We start from the raw sequence: 23,774 nt of genomic DNA on the forward strand, positions 1-23,774 counted from the left end.
TACAACTGCAGCAGTGGAGGACTATTATTCTGCTGCATGATACTGTGGAAGAACTGATCTTCGGCTGACCAATCAGCAGAAAGGGGCGTTTAATTCCCGCCCACGTGTAGAAATCGAATATTCAAGCTGTTTATTAATTTTTCCACCCATGAACGAAAAACGAAAATTTAAGCTGAATTTTCGTTTTTCGTTTTTTGGAAAAAAACAAAAAAACGAAAAAGGAGTTGTTTTCTCATTTTTCTACTTTCAATATTAAATCAAAAAACGAATGATCGAATGATACACGGATTCATATACATGCTTTTGGTGCAAAATCAGTTCCAATTGGTCGGCAGAAACATTATGATGTTGTAAAATACCTCATTTAGATGACAATCGCAGAATGCATTGGAAAGAATCGAGAAAAACATCACAATTGTAGAACAGAACAAAGACATTCCAGACTTTTATGTATGACAAAGGGTTAAGTTGTAAAAAACACAGTTGTATGTGCCCTTCACATTTCTGTTTATGTAAAGGGCACCACAGTATCTCCAGGAACAATGTTTTTATTGTCTATTTATGAGACTAAAACTCGTCAGTCAGCCACTTGCTGCATCTTTAGCATTGGAACAAATAAGTCCATCGCTTACAGGCTCCAACGCTGGCGTGAGTTTTGTCAGCAGGTCTTAAGGTCGTGATAATAGCGGACGCTATTTATCAGAGGCGAGAGGCTGTCATTGAGCTTTAGTGTGAGGAACGCTTATGCTTATTGCAGGAGTTTCTCTTGAGCTGCTTACACATAATGGTGCTGCTGAGAGGGGGTTTTAACAGTTGTGCTCTCAGAAAGTCTTCTGCATTCAATCACCATCTCACAAACACTCACACACACACATTTAAATTCTTACATAAACACACACGTGCAGGCAGTTGAATAAATGAGCATCCTGAGAACCGCAGCAGGAGAATAGCTTTGATGTGGTTCACTTTACCCAGAGAAGTCCAAAGTAGTGCCCTTCAATTTGAATGCAGATGTGTTTAACACCTCAACACATACAGAATGACGCAGAAATGGACAGTTATGGAGGCGTTTAAAGACCTCTGAAATGATTTGAAAGTTTTATTGCATGTGTTGACATATTTCTTTTTAGAGCTGCCCCATAATAGTCGACTAACCGTTAGTCGACCAGAAGAGGCTTGGTCGACCAAAATTGTATTAGTTGCTTAGTCGCAGAAAAAAAAAAATAAAATCCACATTGGCGAAGTCACGCAGATCGTTAACGGCTGGTCTATGTGGTAGGCTATACAGTACATCGGGCAGGACATCCAAACGCTCACCTATCATTCATCGACCTCAAATATGGCTTATCTGAAATATGTAAGTATTAGCAACTGTACATGGCCGCTCAATCTAATGTTAACCTAGAGAAATGTGCGCTATATTGAAGTGTTTGTGCGGTGTGTGTGAAAGCTGAACAGCAGCGCTCACTGCAGGACAGATGGAGGTGCCGGTGTGCTCACTTGCTCTTAAAATACACCCTTATTTTTGGTCATACAGATAAGAGTAATACATCGTTCGAATTGGTAAAGACTCTACGTTTATTTATGTGGACTCACAATAACAACAAAACATTGCACTTTTGTAAAATAATGAAAGCAACAGGATGCGCTTTCTGCCGTCTCGGTCTCGGTGAACTTGAGCGTGAAACTCTGAAACTCCATGTATGTTTGCCTTATAGACCTAAAAAAATGTGTCTATATAGAAAGTGAAATGTCTACTTTCAAATAAACCAATTCAAATGGAAGACAAATATTCTCCGATTATGTAATCTGTATGAAACATGCATACAGGCGCATCACTACTGCGGAGATGACGAGTCCGTGTCGCCGAGGTAATCTCTCTTAAATCGAGAACAAAGAAAGCACTAGTTTATCATTTATGAATTATTAAAATGTTAATGCAGCCTCCTTACTGTTTTTCCCTGACACATTCATAATCATTACTTCTGCCGGTGCTCTGTGGCAAGCTTTATGTGTGTGCTTGAGTGCTTATAAGCAATAGACAATGTAGGCAATGAAAGGCTCATTATTATGATTTAAACGGTTTATTAATAAATGTGATTAGTCAACTAATGCTTCAAATGAACGACTACTAGTCGACCAGACAAATCTTTAGTCAAGGGCAGCCCCATTTCTTTTGTAAAAGGAAGTTGGGAATGTACATACTGAAGGACTCTTTCCTTTTTTTAAAATAGCTAATAGTTTAGTTTTTTTGTCACAGTTCAGCAAAATCACATTTGGCAGCTTGTGCACAGACAAAAGCAATAAAGGCACTTTCAAAATAATAAATCAAAGCCAGTTACGTCACAACTAAATCGTAGTTGGAAAATAAATTTAATTTAATGAATAAAAAAAATATTATTTATATTATTCATATTTATTTTTCTTACTATTTATAAGACACATTCATAATGAATATATTAAAGCCAATTACTTCACAGAAGAATTTTAGGCCTATTAAGAAATTAAAAATAAAGAAAAGCTGCTACAGTAATGAGAATTTAATAGTAATTATTACTGATAATAAAGGGAATTATACAGGTGCATCTAAAAAAAATAGAATATTGTGAAAAAGTAAATTTTTTGTAACTTATTTCAAAAGGTGAAACTTTCATATATTCTATATTCATTACATATAAAGTAAAACATTTCAAAAGTATTTGTTTTAATTTTTGATGATTAGAGCTTACAGCTCATGAAAGTCAAAAATCCAGTATCACAAAATATTAGAATATTTACATCTGAGTTTCATTAAATGACCATCCCTACAGTATACATTCCGGGTATCACTTGTTCTTTGAAACCACAATAATGGGGAAGACTGCTGACTTGGCAATGGTCCAGAAGACAATCATTGACACCCTCCACAAAGAGGGTAAGTCACAGTTGAAAAGTTGCAAATGCAAAGTTGACTGGAAGGAAGAAATTGGGTAGGAAATGTGCACAAGCAACAGGGATGACCGCAAGCTTGAGAATACTGTCAAGCAATGCCGATTCAAACACTTGGGAGAGCTTCACAATGAGTGTACTGAAGCTGGAGTCAGTGCATCAAGAGTCACCACGCTCAGACGTCTTCAGGAAAAGGGCTACCAAGCCACTTCTGAAACCGAAACGACGTCAGAAGCATCTTACCTGGGCTAAGGAGAAAAAGAACTGGACTGTTGTTCAGTGGTCCAAAGTCCTCTTTTCAGGAAAAATTACATTTTGCATTTAATTTGGAAATCAAGGTCTGGAGTCTGGAGGAAGACTGGAGAGGCACAGAATCCAAGCTGCTTGAAGTCCAGTGTGAAGTTTCCGAAGTCAGTGATGATTTGGGGTGCCGTGACGTCTGCTGGTGTTGGTCCATTGTGTATTATCAAAGTCAATGCAGCCGTCTACCAGGAGATTTCGGAGCACTTTATGCTTTCATCTGCTGACAAGCTTCATGGAGATGCTGATTTCCTTTTCCAGCAGGACTTTAGCACCTGCCCACAGTGCCAAAACCACTTCCAAGTGGTTTGCTGACCATGATATTACTGTGCTTGATTGGCCAGCCAACATGCCTGACCTGAACCCCATATGGAATCTATGGGATATTTTCAAAATAAAGATGAGGGACAGTCGATCCAACAATACAGACGAGCTGAAGTTTCAATAGTGCCTCAGCAGTGCCACAGGCTGATCGCTTCCATGCCACACCTCACTGATGCTGGAGTTTGTGCTAAAGGAGCCCCGACCAAGTATTGAGTGAGTGAATAAATGAACATACTTTAAAGAACTTGAACTTTTCTGTTTTGCAAATCCTTTTTTTGATTGATCTTAGGAAATATTCTAATATTGAGATACCAGATTTGAGTTTCATGAGCTGTAAGCTCTAATCATAAAAATGTAAACAAAAAAAACTTTTGAAATATTTTACTTTACATGTAATTAATCTAGAATGTATGAAAGATTCACTTTTTGAAATAAGTTACAAAAAATAACTTTCACAATATTAAATTTTTTTTAGATGCACATCTATCTATCTATCTATCTATCTATCTATCGAAAGAAAATAAACTTAATTAAATTATAATTTTTATTATAATTGTGTAGTTTTTTTAAAGAGATGGTTTGCATTCTTTTGAGAATTTTATTTTTTAATTTATACTTGTTCATTTAAATGTGAAAAAAATATTATATTATACTGTTTTACAGTGAAATATTGTTACAATAATAAAAATATAATGGGAATTATTTTTGATTAACAAAAAATCTGAAAAATATTAAAAGTAAACACATAGTAAAGTGTTACAAACAGGCTTCATTTTCCTTATCCAATATATAATTGCACATTTTTCTATTTTGATTTTGGGGTGAATTGTTAACTGGACATATTATTGCGAGGGTTTTCAAACCATAGACATGGACTTAAAACCACAAAACTCTCATTTTAATTTTATGTGACCCTTAAGATGTAAAACTTGTCATAAACTGTGTTCAGTGTGCTGTCTGTCATAAGTGTTAGAGGGAATCCACAATTGCTGTTCAGAGACTGTAAGTGTGTGTAAAAAATAAGCTGATGCGACACATTGAGTCACAGGGATGTCATCCTTTTTTTTTTTTTTGTTTTGCTCTTAGATGTGACCTTCCAGCCTTCTCCAGCTCTGACCTACCGCACCATCTGAGGTATCTTGGACTTCTACATGGTGATGGGATCCACTCCAGAAGAAGTGGTTCAGCAGTACACTGAGGTGTGTGTGTGTGTGTGTTTGTTTCCTGGCTTGATGAGGTTTAGCAGCTGGAGTCTCTCTGCCTCATTGCCCACAGTGTACTCAATCTAAGCACACACACAAAATAACATCTGAAAACTCGCATGCATAAATGAAATACATAAATATTGATCTAAAGGAAGCTCGCTTGTCACATAGACAGAAGGGGCTATTAGATTCTCTTAAGCCACTTGAATATTTATGTCCTAAAATGTATTTGCATAAAATGTAAAATATTTTTCTCTCGGTTTGTGCATTTTGTCTGACAGATGATCGGCCACCTGGTTCTTCCAGCCTACTGGTCGCTCGGATTCCAGCTTTGCCGCTACGTCTACTCCAACGATACGGAAATCGCAGATCTTTACAGAGACATGAAAGCAGCTCAAATACCTTATGTAAGAATCTCATCTTGTAGTTTGTGCATGTGTCTTTCAGTCTCCTTCTGAACACAACAATAAACACAGTTACGTAACTCTCACCGACCTTCAAAACTTGCATTAGAACTTCAGGAATATTGTGTTTCTCACTTTAAATACCTCAACCGGTTATTTTGCTGGGATGTGCAACCTGAATGATAAAAACTCAACATTCTGTAGCTGTATTAAGACTTAAAGTGGTAACTGGAGTGAGTCACCGACTCATAACGTTCATAAAAATGCCTTCATGGTCCTTTTATTAGAAGTTTCTTCTAAGAAAAGTATCACTGGTATTTATAATTGCTCATAGTTTGAGCTAACAATTTGAACAAACCCGTAACTCTTAGTATTGTACTCGTCTTGCACTGTCTGCTGTTTATTTTTCAAGGGATTTTAGATATTGTGAAAATATCCCATCCCAACCACCCAGAGCACCTTAACAAATGCATAGCAGCTGCTTACAACATAATACCATCATTTTGGTTTCAAACCAAAAGGCATTGCTAAGTTTGCGCTCAATTACTCAGTCACTTTGGAAGTTCACATTTAAGTTTAATAATCATAATAATTGACCTTTGATCCCTTAAAGGATGTGCAATATGCAGACATTGACTACATGGAGAGGCAGATGGACTTTACGCTGGACCAAGTGAACTTTAAAGGACTGCCTGCTCTGGTGGACCAGATGAGGGCTGAGGGAATGCGTTTCATCTTCATCCTGGTGCAAACTATTCTCAATTACTGGGAAAAACAAAGTTGTTTCCATTAAGTGGTAACTGTAATGAGAACAGAGCGATTGATGTAGTCTGACATCATACGGTCTTCTTATTCTGGCCAGAAGCATGCAGAGAAATGTATTCTGTACCAGAACTACATGCTTTGTTTGTTTGTGTGCTTCAGGACCCAGCGATGAGGCAATGAGACAAAAGGCTCCTACCCTGCATTTGATACCGGGATTGAAAAAGACGTTTTCATCAAATGGCCTCCTGAGTTCAGCAATGACATTGTGTTGGGAAAGGTATGACAAACACAAGGAGGAAGAGGAACATATATTGATTCTGAGTCGATGCCTCATAGTTTTGTTGACAGTATATTTTGCTCTGCTCTGTGGCACGAGTTTGAGGTCCTTCGTGTTCTGCAGTACCTTGAACTCTGTTTGTAGCTTGGTTTGCTTGTGTTGTTATTTAAAGAAGTATAATACAATTATCTGCACGATTATCTATGCCTGTTAGCATATAAATACAGTATGTTTGCCATTGCTCAGTGATGGTTTGACAGTTAGCTTACATAAAAAAACAAGTTTTTAAAGCATTTTTTAAAATTGTATATTGTCATACCAATTTCCATAATTTTCTCAAACAGGATGGATGTTTTATAATGAAACAAACCAAATGATGCCAAAAAAACGGCACTGATCATCAAATCCATTGCTAATCCTCAATACTAATTGGGCTGTTGTTTTCCCTTCAAAAATGATGTCATTGGCATCAAAGATAATGTCATTATGATTTGTTATGCTGTATTACGAAAGTCCTAAATTGGATTTTTTCCAATTTATTCTTAATTGGGAATAACCACTGGAAGGCGAATTAATTAACCCGTACTTTAGTGAGAAGTTGAACATCATCTCCAAAATGGTGATGAAGTGGAAATGTGTTGATTATTTTCAAATGCTTGTGGAAGAATTCAGAATTCAGAGTTCAAGTTAAATGAGGTTAAAGGTGCTGTTTTGACTGCACTAAAGCATAAAATACCATAATACGGTTGCAGAAATCCAGGAAACATGCTAAGTTCACATACTTTTTTCTTTGAAAAACAGCACATCAGCCAGGTATTCTAATATCAAATGTGTCGGAATGTCTGTTTTTGTTTTGGTCTGTGTGACTCTGCCCTCTGCCAATTTACCCAATAGTATTTTGGCACCCCACGTTGCCAGTTGGTGTACAATTAAGCGTACCGCAGCCATGGAAGCCAGCAAACAAACTGGGTCAGAGATCACATATTCTATCCAACGTAAAAAAACCTCAGCATCTGTATAAAAAGCTCTATGAACAGAGGCAAATTAAAACGTGTATAAATCAACTCATCAATGTACAGTGTAAGGCTTGTCAAAGTCTTCTCTTCTGTCTGTCATAGGTATGGCCTGACTATCCCAATATCACTGTGGACAATTCTTTGGACTGGGATACTCAAGTAGAGGTATCTGCCTCTCTCACTTCATTATCTTTCTCTATAAATCACACTCTTTCTATATCTCTTTAATCAGCGAACCGGACATCTTTTCTCTTGTTCCCCCTATCCAAGTCTATTCATTCTGAAATCATCAGTACAATGGACTATAATTGCAAATGCAGTCAAGAGAGATGAAGGTGACATCATAGATACTATCAACCAATCAGCATGTAGAAGACACACCATCGGCCAATTAGCACATAATAGTGTTATACTATATCACCCACTATTATATCAGCATGTAGAAGACGCACCAACAGCCAATGAGAACAGAGCAGAAGTGAATCAGCACATTATTATTTAAACAAATTAGCATTTTGCACTACTGTAATATCCAAAAAGCATGTAGTAATCATTAAAGCACTGCATCCAACCTGCAGCAATTCTAATAATGTTTGTTTCACTTAAACTTTCAGCTATTCAGAGCTTTCGCAGCATTCCCTGATTTCTTCAAGACCAGTACAGCAGAGTGGTGGCGAGAGCAGATTAAAGACATTTACAACAACATCATGATGTTTGACGGACTCTGGATCGTGAGTGCTTTGTCTTTTTCATTTTCATGTTGGAATGAAAAGCAAATAAATGTAAACGTATGCTTTATTTCGATTAGACATTCTGATAACTACAAGTAACTAATAAGTATGCCAACTAACTCTTAGGATTTAGCAAAAACATCAACTAGCTCTCATTAGAAGACTGTTAGAATTATGGTTTGTAATGTAACTTGACATGTAGCCTACTTGCGAAGTTACTTACAGTCAATAAAATGTTGGAGGACCATCAGAATAAAGTGTTAGCAGATATTAAGCAGACAGTTTCATGTGCCTAATGAAAAATAGCTATACTAAAATGTATTTGAAATACATTTATTTCATGCCAAGTATACTACAGACATTTACATATTTATGTACTTCATAAAAATACCCTGCAATTGTACTTTTAGTATACTAAACTGGTATACTTAGTCTGTTAAATTGGAACAACTAATTGTGTACTGGGAAATACACACAAATTAGCATGTTGTACTACTGTAATATCCAATCAGCATGTAGTAATCATTAAATTGTGTGGTATTAGTGCTGAAGTCCAACTAAAGATATACTGAAGTATATTTGATTGTGCTAAAGTGGAATTATTGCAAGTATACTTCAGGTACACTTTAAATATCTTGCATTTAAAGACTGATATTATTCAAAGATCATATAATCCTCATCAATAGTGACATTAAAACACATTTTAGGTTTAATATTAAGAAATGTGCATTGTGCACAAGTAGTAATCCAAATAAAGTTTAATTATAATTTTCATATCAGTAAGTCTCGAGCGATATGTCAGTAAATATGTTAATAGGTTTAAACTATACTTAGTATTAAATAAATGTATTTTAAATATAACTTTTTTTACTAGGGGTAAGCAGACAAGTAAGCAGTCAGTTTTATGAATTAAAATGGTAAAATATATTCTTTGAGCACATATGTGCCATTACACGCCATTGTTGCTTTAAAGCAACACATCTAACTCTAACCGTAACCGATAAATACCTCAAAAATCTGAGGAAAATTATAGATTCATAGGAATGTTGTTGAAATCTTGTTGTTGATTGTGGAAAGTCATGGTGTGCTGTGCAAGAACAAGTGAAAGTTTTGCATAGTCATGCCCTATTTATGCGCTCATTTGCATATGGTCACCATTTTCTCCTTTGCATTCTTTGAATGATAACCTTGTCATTGTGTTTTGCTTTCTGAAGGACTTGAATGAGCCGGCCAGTTTTGTGCATGGCACCGTTGGAGAAAATTGTCTAGGGAATAAAGATTCGGAAAATCCTCCATACATGCCCCGTAAGTTCCTATGAGTGCACGATGGTCAACATTTACACTTGTATTTAGCACTATCTGGCTTTTCTGTGCAGTCCATGCACAGATTTCTGAAGCACAAGACTTTATGCATGAACAGCGAGCAGATCCTGGCCAACGGCACATGCGTCAAGCATTACGATGTCCACAACTTGTACGGCTGGGCTCACACAAAACCCACTTATGAGTGAGTTTTCTGTTCCTCTGTATTCGCTACTATTTTATTACTTGGTTGTTCTGGAATGAGTTTTAAATCCTGTTTTTTTTGTGTGTATTTCCCAGTGCTTTGCTTAGTACCACTGGAAAGAGAGGTGTTGTAGTTACCCGGTCAACATACCCATCTAGTGGATGCTGGGCAGCACATTGGCTGGGAGACAACTACTCCGCCTGGGACCAGCTTCTGAAGTCCATCATAGGTATGTGTTTATTCATTAGTGGGAAGATAAGCATCGCTAGTGCTCATATTTAGTATGCACTATTGTTAAAAAATTTGGGGTCAGTAATTTGTTTTTTTTTTTCTTTTTTTTTTTAATATATTTTTATTCAACAATGATGCATTAAGTTGATCAAAAGTGACAGTAAAGACATTTATTATATATATTTAAAATAATTGCTGTTCTTTTGAACTTTCTATTAATCAAACAATCAATTTAAAAAATGTGTCACGGTTTCAACAAAAATATGAAGCAACATACAAACAAAGTTTTCATCATTGATAATAATCAGAAATGTTTCTGGAGCAGCAGATCAGCATATTGGGATCATGTAACACTGAAGACTGGAGTAATGATGTTGACAATTCAGCTTTGCATCACAGGAGTGAATTACATTTAACAATATATTCAAATAGAAAAATATTCCACGTTTATTGTGTTTTAATTGTATTTTTAATCAAATAAATACAGCCTTGGTGAGCATAAGAGACTTATTTCATAAACCAAAACTTTTGAATGATATTGTATGCTAAATGGGAACTAAATGGGAAAGTTTTGCAATGAGAATTTCAATGTATTGGTCTTCTGAGGCATCAAAAATGTCCTGACATTTTTTAAATATGGTGCAAGAGTCAAAGAAAAGATAGCAGAGATATGCAAGTGAAAAAAAACAAAACAAAACGCAGAAAACCAAGTGCAAAACTGAAAACAACAGAACTTGAAATCAAATTAAGGACAGCAAGACAACCTTGCCTCAGATTATTATAGAGACTTCTTAAAACAGGCCAGTAACAAACCAGCCAGAACACTCAAAAAACATGGCAACAAGTTTTACATGGGCAATCAGCTCTTTTGTTTTATGTAAAAATTGTTTGTCCTTATCCTTAAGTTTTTGACCCACCTCCCTCAGTAAACATGCTGTTTTTGTTGAACATCTACTGTACAGTTCAGTGCATGAACTGGATATCTGTATCCATGAAAACCAAACTCCTTCTCTCTCTCTCCCTCTTTCAGGCATGATGGAGTTCAGCATATTTGGCATCCCTTACGTAAGTGCCTCTCTAGTCCTGCCGCAGCACTTGCTATTGATTTTTCATTTGTGCTTTATTTCCTATCAAACAATGTTTTTAGTTCAATTGGGCGCATTACACTAGCATGCAGCCATTACACTGCCTCTAGAGTTTATTTATTAATGTTTTGGAGTTGACTCTTGTGGCCCTGTTTTTACAGAGATCTACATTTGTGTTTTTCTCTCTCTATGTGTCTTTTCCCTTCTCATTCTCCATTTTCGCTTGCATTTCAGACCGGTGCTGATATCTGCGGCTTCTTTAACGTTGCTGAATACGAGATGTGCCTGCGCTGGATGCAGCTTGGAGCTTTCTATCCGCTCTCCAGAAACCACAACACCATCAACATGCCAGTAAGAACACAGCTATAGAGAAGCTTTATTCATGCATTGGCTTTTTTATGGACAGATTTAGGATTTTTAAACCAGTGTTAAACAAAACTTGACTAAATCTTATTCTAAGCCTAGGTACGAGGTTAGTTTAATCAGTCAAATTGTGTCAGAGCTCTTTTCCCTTAAAAATATATTATGCTTTTCATCACATTATCATAATTTGTGGATCTAAAAATGGGGATTTTGATACAGAAATTTGGTGGAAATTTTTTTTTTTTTCATTATTAAAATCTGTAAATTTCAATTCAAAATGTGATTTAAAAAAAAAGCTTTGCTGAGCTTGTTTGTAAGGGTGTGCAATATGATTTAAAAAATAGTGATTAAATATCAATATGCCTGTAAAATATAATATAATAATAATATTAATATTATTATTAAAAAATATTAAACTAAAGACATTACTATTGTAAAATACAGAAATGAGTATTTAAATGAGAGAAAATAATAACTTCTGCTTTTCTTTTTAAAGGTAAATTATTAAACTAAATAATAAATATTACTATTGTAATATTTGTAGGGGTGCACAACATGGCCAAAAACAATTAGTGATTATATATCAGTATGCCTTTCAACAAACAAACAAATAAATTATTATTATTATTATTATTATTATTATTATTTTACAGTACAGCTTTTATGACAATTTCACCAAGCCATTTTGGTTTTATTAAGCTTAATCATGCTCAGAAAATTGATGGATGTGACAGGGGACATGTGGGGCCGATGTACAATTATTATTATTATTATTATTATTCAATACTTCAGGTTAGAGTTTTGAACAAATTCAACTTAACATAACAGATTGTTATTTTATAAACTTATAGTTTTATCAATATTGTAAAATATTGTTAAAAAACAATAAAATATTGTTAAAGTTTTAGCTATTTTATTGTTTTTGTATTTTTTTGTAGTAGTCATATATCTATGGTTTTTATTAATTATTTATTAAATAAATTATTTAGATAATACAAATATTTAATGAAATAATGTTATTATCTGTGTCTGTTACTGTGCATTGTTGTTAGTATAATTGAGATACTATTATAGATTTTATCTATATTTTCCTAAAAACGAATATATACCCAAAAAGACTTGAGGCTGTAAAGATGCTTCAATTAAGTTAAGGGTTTGAATACTTATGCAATGTACTTCTTTCAGTTTTTTATTTTTTATAAATTTACAAAGTTGTTACAGTTCTGATTTTGCTTTGCCATTATGGTGTATGGTGTGTAGATTGATGTGGAAAAAAAGTAATTTAAAGCAGTTTAACATAAGGCTGCAACATAACAAAATGTGAAAAATATTAAGGGGTTTGAATACGTGTGTGTGTGTGTGTGTGTGTGTGTGTATATATATTAGCATTGTTTTTAAATATATCTATATAGGTTTTATTATTTTTTTATTTAAGTTTTAATTAATTTAGTTTTAGTTGTTTTAGTACATCAAGTAAATGAAAATAAGAAATGTTGTATAAGTATTTCAGTAAAATAAGTTTAAGTTTTTTTGTCAAATTTGTGTTAAATAAAAAAATCAGTACTTGTTAATGTTAATGTTATTTCCTACAAAAAGACTTACTATATATAGTCAGTTTTTTTTCCCCTTTTAACCCTAAAAACGTTTAATGGACTTGATGAAATCATGTTTATATGCAAAAATCTTTTTCTTAAAGAGTTTTCCAGTTTTAAGCGCATTCAAATATCCTTTGAGCAAGATAAGTTTAGAAGAAGCAAAACTGCATAAGATATTAAGGCTAATTTTCAGAGAATTTATGTTTAATATACTGTAAAAGTATTTTATTTTGAGGCAATGGCATATATTTTTTCACTTCTTTTAACCATAAGCAGGTGAAAAACAATTCAATAAGACAAAATATAGCTTTATTCTAGAAACATTCTCTGAAAATGAGCTTTAATATCTTATTCAGCTTGTTTTAAGGACATTTAGATGAGCTTTTTTAGGCCTTAGTATAACATACAGAAACTGAGAGGAGTTCTCACTTCATAAAGTGTTTAGTTCATGTTTAAGTGTTAGCACGCATGCATTAGTGGTCAGACCTGTGAATGTGTGGCACTTGAGAAATAATTATCAGATATAGTTCACCTTTATATCTGTGAGCACATTAACTCACACCCACTGCTCTTAACAGCACTCAGACCCGCACACAGGCCACAGCCTCTCGCTGTCTGACAGACGATTAACATTCAGTCTGTACACACACACACACACACACACACACACACGGGCACAGATGATGAACGGGGTGTACAGTTATGTCTGGATTGAGCGGGACACAGCTGTACAGATTTGGATTGCGCAAATATGAAATATAGTTCAGGGCTAAAGTATTTATTCCCATGGTGTCACAATGCATAATGCAGGACATGTGATGTTGTTCCAGATCTATCTGTTTGCAGCTAGATCATAAATAAATCAGTTACTGAGAGATAATACAAAATACAAATAGTTAATGAAATATTGATATTAACTGTACCCATTACATTTCTAATGCTATATACTCCAGAAAAAAAGTTATATATATATATATAATGATATTTTATTATTATTTAATTATTATTATTAAATAATCTTTTTCCAATAAATTCTAATTTATTTAATCTGATCACTTCAAATTTACATAATAAATATTGTTGAAAAGCAACTGTATTTAAAATAGTTCCATACAATTATTGAGCAGGCTCAAGACAAAACTGGTAAGGAAAACATTTTTAAAAATATATCACAATAAATAATAAAACTATCCTAGCATGTACATTGCAAGGAAGGAGGAGTGAGCTTTGCATGAGAATCCATTCAGGTTTTCTTCAGCAGTGTTGAATGACTGTAGTTTGATGAGTTTTGTGATGTTTGACAGAGGCAGGGTCCCGTGGCCTGGGGACCGGAGTTTGCTGCGGTGTCTCGTGATGTGCTGAACATTCGCTACACCCTCCTGCCGTATTTGTACACACTGATGTACGAAGCCCACGCTAGTGGTAAAACCTAGTAGTAAAACCTAGTGGTTGCTCAGAAAAAAAAAAAAAAAAATTAAACAGGGCACATTCTAATGTATGAAAAAAATTAAAGCTGCATTATAATTTTATTGTTTTGATGCTTGAAAACCCTTTTTCATCTTTGAGTCATATAATGTTTTGTGGTAACGTCTAGAGAACATTATTAAATACTATATAACTTTGAACAAACATTCTATTGACGTTACTTAAAGGGGTCATATGATGCTGCTAAAAAGAACATTATTTTGTGTATTTGGTGTAATGAAATGTGTTGTTTGCCTATTGCTACAAATATACCCATGCGACTTAAGACTGGTTTTGTGGTCCAGGGTCATATATATATATATATGACCCTGGACCACAAAACCAGTCTCATTGTTATTTTTTTTTTTAACTAATTTTTTTTTTTTATTTAAATGTATTATTATATATTATGCTGTGCATATTCTAATATTATACTACATCATTAATGCATTTAAATTATATTACTTATTTTGATATTAAAATAGTTTTTTTTAAATATAGTTAAAAGTATGTTTTTATGTATTTTTTTATTATTATTATTATTATTATTATTATTTAGTATGTGTATATATTCAGTCAGTTAAGAGAGACTTGCAGTTCTTATTATTGTTTGGGTTGTTATTTATGAATTGTTTGCTCATTAATTTTGTTTTGTGAAGGGCGTTACTGTGGTCAAGGGATACCTGTCATATGGCGTCTGGTATGATTACCACACAGTAAGCATTTTACCAACATGCAAGTAAGCATTTTATTAGTAAGCATTCAAATCTTTATTAGCATGTCAATTTATCAACCAGTTATAATGAAGCTAGCTGTATGTGATTTATCATCCAGGGTAAAGCTATAAGAACAGGAGGAGAGTTTGTGGATATGGATACACCGTTAGAGAAAATTAACCTGCATGTGAGAGTAGGCCACATTCTGCCCTGGCAGAAACCAGAGAACAACACACACTACAGGTGAAGAGATGCCGTATCTGTGTTAATACCTCTTTAATAGGCTGTTTTGCTATACTTGCATAGGCTTCTTGCCCCACAAACAGTCAAGTTTTCCTTTATATGCCCATTTTCCAATTTCTCCTCCTTTAAGAGTTCACACTGTTGTTTATCAAGATGAGCAAGTGTCTGAACACTGAATAATTAATATTATGTAAATGTGAGTGGTTGCATGTTTATCTGTTGTATGTATGTTTAATGTGTTTTGTTGTTTCTTGTAGTCGTCAGAATGCTCTGGGTCTGATTGTTGCTCTTAATGATGGAGGTGAAGCAAAGGGATCTCTGTTCTGGGATGATGGAGAGGGAATCGGTGAGTTTTGTGTGGTTGTGTGTCTGTAGGAATGGGAATCATGGGGAATTTAATGGTTTTGACTTCGCTTGATGTTTCCAATTCCATTAATTATTTATTCAGCCCGGTTCATTGGAAATATGTTGAAATACACCAATTCTGCAAAATGCAAAACATGTGAAAATAAGTATTGATTAATCACTAATCTGCCCCTGTAACTATAACTTGTGTGAAAAGGAATAAAAGTTGTTAGCGTATTAATGCCACTGGTTTTAATTTCAGCTTGAAACTGGAGTGAATTGTATGTATGTATGGCATGTTTTTGGAGTTTAGCAAAGACGCACATATTTCCAATGAGCCTGTGTTGGATTTATTGTTTTTTTTTTCTCATAGTAAATACTATTATTGGTAACATATTTTAATTTAAAGTCTTATCAGCAATGCAATCAGTAAAACCCTGTTCTGAAAGTTTATCTTTATATATTCTTTTGTGCATGTTGTTATTTAGTTTTATGTATATCATTCTAAAATCATTTATCACAATGGTTCCTCTCTTAATCTTCTTGTTCATTCTTTCTCCTTACAGATATTGTCCAGAATGGCCGATACCTCTTGACATCTTTCTCTGTGTTTGATGTAAGTTAATATGTTTTGAAGAAGTGTGCAGTTCTTTCAGATTTATTTGGACTGTGTTCATTAAATCGATTAGGGAGTCCAAGATTGTCCATCTCACTTGAAGCCAAACATCTGTGGCCACTCTCTATTTATAAACAAATCCAGATCCAAAACTGTTTCATGCTGTAGCAGCTCAAGGCCCCTTGGCCCAGGTCAGAGCTCTCTGGATGTCCTGTGGGGTTGATGTCGTATGTGCTGAGATCATTTGAGCGAGCGGTGGGGAAAACACGGCCCTATGGAGTTGAGAACTGTTTGTAAAACGAGGTCAGACTCAGCTAGGTTGAGTTGTCTCAGCACAGATGTTACATAAATACTGAAACAACTATTTTCTGTTGTTATTCATTCTGTTCTAGTAATATCTAAGTGAGAGAATCTCAAGAAACGGGTCATATGTCCTTTTTTTCCCCCCTTTTTTTTTTTTTTTTTTGCATTGTGACATTATTTTCATAATAATAAAGTACATTTTCCTCACACATATTTATTACTGTAATGTATCCAAATGTTTAATGTCAGCACTAATCATTTGAAATAGCATTTTTACTCATACTGTAAATGGGCGTGTGTGTGTAACAGCTGTGCTGTGTCATTATGTTTATAGCGTACTCTTACCAGCGAGGTATCTGTAAATGGGCTGGCCGAGGCTGACAGACTGACCCTGGGTGTCGTGAGGGTTTGGGGTGTAACAAGCCGTGTCACTCGGGTTACCATGAAAGTGAATGGGAAACCTGATGCCGACTTAGGATTCACATATAACGCTGAGGTGAGGTGCTTCATGCAAACATATACTTCACCATTCATTTACCATTCATGCTGTCAAAACCACTGATACAATTATAAAAAATGGTACCTTTTATGTGGACTACAAGAGGTGCTGCTTAAAAAAATAAAATCAATTTTATTTTTATTCAGTTTTATACATTGGAAAATATATAAGTAAATAAATCATGTTACCTTGCAATGTTTAAAAATGTAAAATACCAGGTAATTGTATAAATTATATTTAATAATTATTTAATTTGGTCATTTTATATGCATCTTTCAAAATGCATTTTAAATGGATTGTTCTTGAAGCTATGTATTTGCCATGTGTTTGCCGAGTATGTTGTATATTACTTTTATGACAATATGAAATTTATAAATGCTTATGTTATTTATATTGAAAATGATCGAATTGTAATATTTCTATGAAATATTATTTTCCTAAAAATTAAGAATAGTATAAATAGTACTTAAATAAGTATTTTTTTAAATTTTTATAGAGATTTTAATATTTTTATTTAAAAAACAAAAATCATAAAATGAATAATATTATAAATAATTATATAATTTAGATTGTTTTCAATTTATACATCATAGAAGTATTTATTTGCTACGTTTAATTTATCCTGGTCATAATTCACCCCAAAGAAATATGAATTTATAATGTCCTTAAAAATTATTTATTTTAACTTAAAATTGTTTATACATCATGGAAGTTGTTTTCTGCCTTTAATTTATGCTGAGGACAATAATAATAAAAAAAAATACAGTAACGAGAATCACTATTGAGAATAATTTAGAAGGTAAACATCTGAATGCATTCACCCCATTGATTCCTCCTTGTATTTTTTGTAAGATGTTTTCCTAGTCCTCCATACCTTTGCCCATACACATTGAGCTCCTGGACTGTTTAAAAAAAAGTATTTAAAAAGTTGTATGTGCATCGACCGCACCATTTCTATTAATAAGACTGCAGGCAGGAGCTCCAGAGACTGAGATTTATACGAGTCATGAGAAGAATCGAAGGGGGGGAAATGACAAAAAAACTGTGTGCATGTGAATCTGAATAACTAGTGTTCCAGCCCACACCAAATCATTTATCTTTCTTAGTATTTCCTGACTGCATAATAAGTCTAAAAGAGGCGAGGCAGCTCCATCTGTCTCCATGTGTGTGTTTGCCCTCAGTGGCGTATGTCAGATCAGAGGTGGCGTTTCCTAACGATTCGCTCCAACATCTTTTATTTTTCTTCATCATGCCATTATGAGGTCATTGACTGAATTGGTCTGTAATCACACACGAGTTTAAGCTCTTAAAGGAATAGTTCACCCAAAAAATTAAAATGTGCAGTAAACGTACTCACCATCAGGCCATCCAAGATGTAGAGGAGTTTGTTTCTTCATGGGAACAGATTTGTAGAAATGAAGCATTACATTGCTTACTCACCCAACCTGGTCTCGTGGCAAAAACGTACCAGGGGGCACATTATCGCGAGACGCGAAATACGTACCAATAAGTACATATCACTGCAGTTTCCAAAAGAAATTAACACTAGAGGCAGTAAAACTCTGACACCTTTTATTCCTTTTCACACACATTTACAGAGTTTTGATTAATAAAGCGTAATTTTCGCACAATTACTTGAAGAATATCATGTTATGACTTCAAAACAATTTTAATATGCTGGGAGATTTGAAAACTGATGCTTTTGAACGTTAGCACCGCACATATCCAGCTTCATATCAATAATCTGCATACAAGTAAGTACAAATGACACGGTTGCATCAACAAACGCATTTTTATATCAGTTTTGCATTTGTTAACACTATCGGGTACACTGTAAAAAAAATCCGTAAAATTTACGGTAAAAAAAATGGTGTTGCAGAAAAGCACCCAGAGGTACGTATTTTTATGAGACTGGGTTGTACTCACCAGTAGATCATCTGCAGTGAATGGGTGCCATCAGAATGAGAGCCCAAACAGTTAATAAAAACATCACAATAATCCACAAATAATCCACACCACTTCTAATGAAACGAAAAGCTGCATGTTTGTAAGAAACAAATCCATCATTAAGACATTTTTAACTTCAAACTGTTGTTTCCGGTTAAAATATGTCCATGATATAGCTTTCTCTAGGGGGCCGATCCATATCCGAGATTGTGCGTATTATAGTGTTACTTCTGAAGCCATAAGGTAGCTTTAAAGGGTTACTCCATCCCAAAATGAAAATTTTTGTCATTAATCACTTACCCCCATGTTGTTCCAAACCCGTAAAAGCTTTGTTCGTCTTCAGAACACAATTTAAGATATTTTGGAAGAAAACCGGGAGGCTTGTGACTGTCCCATTGACTGCCAAGTAAATTACACTGTCAAGGTCCAGAAATTCTGCACACCAGATGCGCATATTGTAAGTGCTTCGTGCCGCACTGTATTTGTTTTGTCCTATCGAATCTATCATATGTTGTTGCCTTATTAAAAAATATGCTATACATTTAAAATAAATGTATTTTAATTTTATAGTATATACTTATAAATAAATATATTCATGAATGTTTTTCATTAATGGATTGTATAATTCAAATAGCAATGTGTAACATTTTACCATATTTAGTGCAACACTTTTAGTTGTTCCCCACAAAATACTGTTTTTTTCACTAAATGTTTGGATTTCTAAAATTATTGTGCACTGATTTTTTTATGGACTCGTATTTTGGCCAAAAGCAAATGTTTTAAGCTAAAACACCATAACGATGGATTTGTTTTTACAAACATATGCAGCTTTTGGCTTCACAAAATGTTAACTGATGGACTGGAGTGCTGTGGATTACTTGTGGATTATTGTGATGTTTATATCAGCTGTTTGGACTCTCATTTTGAAGGCACCCATTCACTGCAGAGCATCCATTGGTGAGCAAGTGAAGTAAAGCTAAATTTAGCATTAATTTTGTTTGGAAAAATGCATTTTTCTATTGGATTAACTCTCTCTAATCTCACACCATCGAAAAGCCATTGAAATGTTTCACACCAACTGAAACATCGAAACTCTTTCACCTGGACCACAGGATAGATATGGACACAAGTCTACAGAGACGGGCTTGAGCCAATCGCATGATTATTTACCTTTATTTATGAATGTTCAGTCAACTAGTAATTTATTTAGCATTTCTGCTGGAAGCTTTTTATGGATATCGTCTGGCCTTAAAATATGAAATAATTTCTTCTAAAATAAATGGTTGACGTTGTTTTTGCTTTGGATCTGATATTAGAAACTATTAATGGTTGTGAAACTTCAGTCCGAACTTGGAAGGCTGGATCTGTAATGCCAGCATTTGGGGAAGTGGGAATATAATGATAACCCTTAATTATCGACAATCACAGCTTTTTAACGAGAAAACCTCTCAGCGGCGGCTACCTGCCGGGCGCGCTTCACGCATGACTACAGTTTGAAGTAATGATACAATAATCAATTATTCATTCTACAGTAAACATAATGATATCAATTAAGCAATGGAGACTGTAAATTGATTTCTGCTCTAATTGGCAATCATCGCGAGCTGGAGAGATGGACGCCGCAGGGAAGAGGGCGGGAAGGGTGTGCCTTCGATATTTAGATGCTAGCCAAAAACAATGATAATTGAGGAGCTTTTTTTTTAATCCGAGTATGAAACAGGATGGAGCCGTTCTGACTGAGACTGTAATTATTTGGGTTTTCAATTATGTGAAAGGGGTTTATCCAGAGCATGTATTTAATTAGCGAAGAACAGCGGTCCTGCTTTCCAGGGTTTTTACAAGAAAAAGAGCAGTTTTCCTTCTCTAGTAAGGCAGTGAGGAAAAATACAATTATTTATGGAGTTTATACAAAGTTTCAAACTTCTGTGTTATATAAACATCAGCTCTGCCTGAGTTGGTTGTGTTAATCTTACCATTAGAAGTTCAACGCTGTCCATTAAGCGATATATGAAAGAATAATACAGCTGTAACGTGGAGAAAGATTTTAAAACTGCAATAAACTGATTTAAACCTCAGGAAGCCTGTGACTGATTTGACTTGCTGATTTTATGGTAATATTTGCTTCTTTCTTTTGTTTCTTTCCTGCAAGCAAGCAATCCAGACATCAGTCAAAAGTCAGGTGCATTAAAACAATCAATCTGATTCAAATAAATCAAAAACAGACAGAGAGTGTAGTCTTGATTTAACCAACCCTCCAAACAAAGACTGGGATTCAGAGGAAAGTACTCATGAAAAAAATAAAATAGAGGGAAACAACAAAAAGACGACATGAAAGATGAAATGCACACTCAGGTGACTTCAAAGCATTGACATGTGATTGTGAGTGTTTGCGACGTCTATATGCTGGAATACATTAGACAAAACAAGGATTAGGGACAAAAGCTCAAAGAAAACATCGACGCGTGCTGATCCAGAACACTAACGCTTTGTTTTCATGCAGGTTACAGATGTGACATGATTTCATGTGAAATATTAAAAATAGAATTATATCTGGAGTTTTGTGATGAAGAATACTGTGTTTTTATTATCAATGATTTATTTTCTCAATACGTCTCAATTTCATCGTGCAAATTTATGAGAAATCTACAAATAGTCTAACTTAGTATGATCTCACTTGAACAACACAATAAATTAATTGGTGAATTAAATGAACCTATATATATATATATATATATATATATATATATTTAAAAAATTATTTATAGTAAAGAAAAAAAGTCCTCAAATAAAACTTTTGTGAAGCTTAACTTAAGATGGGCATCTTTTAGACAGACACTGCATTTTGTCAAATAAACCCTCAATACTAATAGCTTTCCATTATGCTAATTTGCTAGCAATAAAGCTAATAGTTTTCTAAGATGGAGGTTTTGTTCTTAAAAATGCTATGCTGGGATTGAAATATGAGATGCAGAAGGCCTGGGTTGATCTCAACACACACACACACACACACACACACACACTTGTACTGTCAATCTTAACGCGACGCTAAATTGCTGACAGACCCAATAACAGGCCGCTTCCACACGAGTCATTTCACCACGTGACACTCGGTGACACGGCGGCGCACCCACGCAATTTTCCCTTCACTCGTACGCCACTGACGACCAGGGGCAGAGGGGGACGATACCTGGTAATTGCAGCTGCTTATGCTTCACTTCACACCGGCTGTGACAGGTGTGTGTGTGTGTTGAGTCGAACTGAAACTATTCAGTCTGATTTGAAATTCAGTTCTGTTTTGCTATGAATTGTGGGGGTAAACACGGTTTAAAATGCATCGTTTGTGCTTGCGTTTGTCTGCGTTTCCCACATGCGCACATACTGATTTAGTTTGCAGTAACAGTAATTTGAAGCAACAAACAGTTTGGCTGAAAGGAAAAATGCTAGCCGACAAGCAATCAGAATATATATGATGTTTAATAATGTATATCCTAATTATGTGGAAGATGATTTTTTTTTTTTTTTAGGTGCTGCAAAATAGCAAAGCACAATTAATGCACATTATTTTATTTTAATATTTATTATTTGTATTTAATTTGATTAGTTATTTCTTATATGATTTAATCATGAGCATTAAGCTTTTTTAAGAATAATAAATAATTGTCAAATCATTTGACATTATTGATCTAGTTGTGTCACGCTACGGTGAGATAAACGCACAAAGAAGATGAAGATGAATGCCAATAGTCTGTAATAATCCACAATAGGGCAAACACAGGACGGACAGGCAGAATCACATGTAGGGACGTAGTAAACCAGACGACAAACAGAGAACAGAACACAATTAATATAGTGGAGCAAATGAGGGTAATTAACCAGACACACCTGAACTAAATGACACAATCAAACATGAGAGAAAACTGGCCCCTTGACCAATGCCTTGTCCAAATACCCACACTTGCGGTCTTTGGACTTGACCACTTGACTACTTATATGATGTATTTCCTGTATTTGGCCCGAGTGTTCAAGTGAGGATGAAGACCACAAGTGTGTGTCAAACTTTTCATTACCTGATGGGACACACTTATAGTGTTGTAAAAATGCAAGTGTTTACATAGCTTTATTTTAATTTTAATTTTAAATACTTTGCAAAAATTGGGGAAGGTGCTCGTAGTAGCCTTTATAAACTGATCATAAAATTGTCATTAGGAAAATATTGAACAAAAATATTATAGCCCCTTGCTGCAGCTAACCTTACTTCCACAGGCTACAAACAGCAATATAAACAACAGCTGTGCATGATCTCTTCACGCCGTTCTTGTAAAATAATAATAATTCAATAATATAAGTATACAAGCACACCGTTCCGCTGAGAACTGCACTTACCGGCAGCCGCGGACGTTATGAAGGCATCCTAGTAGTGTGCTAAATTAAAGGTGTCTGAACGTATGGGATCGTCCCGGATGAGATCGTCAGGTGAAAGGTCATCATTATGTGGATAATTTTATTTACGGCTAAATTATTATTCATTCATTTTACTAATAGTTAGATTGGGCAGGCCTTCACATTCTGATGTGATGGGCAAATGTGTTTATCATGAAGGCTTTGAAATTATTTAATGTGCAAATGAACAAATTTTCTACAATGAAAAAATTATTTTGTAAATAAAAAGGCTACAATATTTTGAAAACAGTCACTGTCAGCAACGATATGTCATGTTTCTTGAAAACTGTAGGAAGTATTTTTTATATTATATTATATTATATTATATTGTTTTTTTATTATTGTTTATTTTATTATATTACATTAGTATATCTATATAGGATTATAATAATTCATTAAAATATATAATTCAAGTTTTGTAATTGTATTTTATAATTGGAGCACAATGTAATCACGCTAGACAACAGCAT

The 23,774-nt window shown here is 34.5% G+C and overlaps 1 pseudogene; it reads left to right on the plus strand.

The window, feature by feature from the left end:
* LOC107705758 (maltase-glucoamylase, intestinal-like) overlaps positions 1–23,774 on the plus strand; it is a 66,860-nt pseudogene that overhangs the window by 31,256 nt on the left and 11,830 nt on the right.

This window comes from Sinocyclocheilus rhinocerous, unplaced genomic scaffold (genome assembly GCF_001515625.1).
Source record: "Sinocyclocheilus rhinocerous isolate Xijiao unplaced genomic scaffold, SAMN03320098_v1.1 scaffold834, whole genome shotgun sequence".
NCBI classification, from domain to species: Eukaryota; Metazoa; Chordata; class Actinopteri; order Cypriniformes; family Cyprinidae; genus Sinocyclocheilus; species Sinocyclocheilus rhinocerous.